Raw genomic sequence first — 2794 nt, 5'->3', positions numbered from 1 at the left:
ATCGATCGATTTGGTGACACAAGGAAGAGAGATTTTGAACACCCACCACCTTTGTTTGTCTATCTGTCTTAGTCCATAAAGCAATGATGATACCAATATGTTTTCAAATTTGAAACCCTAACTTGATCCATAGCTGAATAAATTAGACTATCAAATTTCAATTTTATTGATTTATTTTGGTTTTATTGGTTTCAAGTAGTTCATTTAGAGATCGATTTAACCATTATGTTTAAACTAATATATTAATTAATTCCCGATCTAATTAATTCAATTCAAAAACACTATTTTTCTCTTGAAATTTAGGCTAATAGGAGAATGATGAGATCAAGAGCGCACCAAATTCTTCAACTTTTTTTATTTTTCTTAAAGTATTTGCCCTAGCATACAAACATGATGATATGATCTAAAAGAATTTTTAAATACAGAGAAAACTAAACATACCCTTCATTTACATGCTACATTCCATACCCTTCATTTACATGCAGCATGCCACTGTACCACTTTGAAGCCACCCAAAAGGACACCTTTCTTAGGGATATCAATATATGCTAAACCCTTAAAGGAGACTTCTTACCTCAACCTTTTAGTTTACTTGAAACACAAGGCATGAGGTTTAAGGTAATTCAGTGACCAAAAATGGGAGCAAAGAAAGCTTCACCATAACTGTTCATAATATTAGAGCTGATAGGTGAGGGTGTAGCTTCCTATTTTACACGTGAAAAAGGGTTCGAATATGACACTGCACCAATGACCCAAAAATCTGATACGCATGATTTGCAAGTAAAAAAAATTCTATGAATAAAATAAACAATGTGGTGACATAGACTCAATGCTGCTTGTCTAAGCAAAACCTATGATGTTGGGGGCTTGTCTTCTTGTTTAAAACCACATGATCCAACACACCTTCTTCTCCAAATGGGGTTGCTCTTGAAATCCCTCCTCTCTCCATTGAAGAAACTCTGGTTTCGTCTACACTCAGTTCAAAAAAAGAGTATGTATCCATCACCCATCACTGCATTTTCCATCTTTTCTTCTTATATATTTTTCATGCTTTTAAACTTGGCATTTTTTTTCATGGGATTGTTATGGGTAAAAGTACCATGGAGGTCACTATAGTAGGAGTAAGATTACATTTTGTCCCCTCTACTAAAAAAATAGAAAATTAGTCCCTATAGATTAAATCAAAGAGAAAATTAATTTTTTCTATTAAAAATTCCATTCATTTGTACTGTTAAAAATCAACGTGGCTAATAGAATAACCAAACATTGACACTGTTAAAAGGACCAGTTTATTTTTTGATCTAAGGTATAAAGACTAATTTACCCATTTCTCCTAGTATATCGACTTTTATGATACTTTCACCTATCTTCGCACTTATCGTCTTATGTAAATATATGTGTATATTTCAGGAAGAGGGATATACATTCTGTATGAGGATGTGAAATCATGCCCTTGTGAAGATGTGCATGTGTTATGGTCCATGCTGGTGGAATCAAATGCATCTTCCATGTTGCCTGCAAAGCAATGAAACATTTCAGAGGCTATATATCCACCCTTTGTGTATATATATATATATATATAACATATTTATGATGTTTTTATTTCTATGAAACAAGGGTTTTTTTTTCTTGTTTTGAATATGTGCCAAATACACCAGAAATATATGAATTAGTACTTTTTTTTTTAAAGAAAATTCTCTCTTTGTTTTATTTTTCTTAATACTTAATCAAATTTAATTTCCTGAATCCCAAAATCTTATTTTGGGAAGGGAATGGTGGGTTCTTTTCTTTACTTAAAAATTTGGCCCTTTTTTTATGGTTGCTTTGTCACTTTCAGAAGTTGGGGCAATGGGCAGTTTATTGCTTGCTTTTCATACTTTCAAGAAGTTGACTAGGAAAATTGTTTTTGAATAGATGTGAGAACCTACTTGCTTCTTTTCATGCCTTCATTTACACTTCATTAAATATTTGGTAAGTAAAACTACACCAAACCTCAAGATGTAGGCTCTAATCATAAGAGTAACCTCGTTTATGTAGCATAGTGTATAAGTCAATTGTAAACTTCATCATGATCAAAAAATTGTGCATATAATTTAGGGATGGTAATGGAGCGGAGCAAGGTCGAGGTGGATATTGTTAAATCCACTCATAGTTGGCACACTCTGCTCCACCACTCGCACTGCTCTATTATCAATACATAATCTTGAAAGTCCCTACCACATCCATGGATGTTAGATGCATCTATTACAAAAATGATTACATGCTTATATATAAAATTCTCATAAATGAGAAATATATAAATTTATTAAATATTAAACTAAAAATAATATAAATGTTTTTCGAAAAATAAAATAAATAATATGGGTGGACTTAAAATGGACTTGGATTAACTATTTACAAATATGGACGGGCATGAGCAAAATTTTAAACCCATATTTTGAGTTAGGTCGAACTTGACCTAGCATAATGTATGTTAATGTAATGCTAAAGTCCGACTCGGCCTGATCCATGAACAACTTTAATTATAACTAATGTTGCAGAAGTGAATTATAACAAAGAAGTGAAACAATTAAAGATAATAAAAGTATATCTTAAGAGGAGACAAGATAATTTACATAATTCGACTACTAAGCCTACATTTATAGGGTCTTACTTAAAGATAAATCTACTATACAAACTTTCGAGTGCGACACTTGATAACAACTTAGCTGCTCTAGTTCCGTAAAGATAACTTCAACCTTAATATCGTACGATTTGTATGCATTCACTCTCTACTCCGCGCCTTTCAAATTAA

At 32.1% G+C, this 2794-nt stretch overlaps 1 long non-coding RNA gene across 1 annotated transcript; it reads left to right on the top strand.

Annotated features, from left to right (window-relative positions):
• Positions 1-800: 800 nt before the first annotated feature.
• LOC108475673 (uncharacterized) lies at positions 801-1694 on the top strand. The gene is made up of 2 exons (XR_001870005.2): positions 801-991; positions 1411-1694. It is a non-coding gene; the product is annotated as an uncharacterized LOC108475673 (long non-coding RNA).
• Positions 1695-2794: the final 1100 nt, after the last annotated feature.

This window comes from Gossypium arboreum, chromosome 3 (genome assembly GCF_025698485.1).
Source record: "Gossypium arboreum isolate Shixiya-1 chromosome 3, ASM2569848v2, whole genome shotgun sequence".
NCBI classification, from domain to species: Eukaryota; Viridiplantae; Streptophyta; class Magnoliopsida; order Malvales; family Malvaceae; genus Gossypium; species Gossypium arboreum.
The sequence above is the reverse complement of the archived record's forward strand: the minus strand, read 5'-3'. Positions and strand labels throughout refer to the sequence as shown.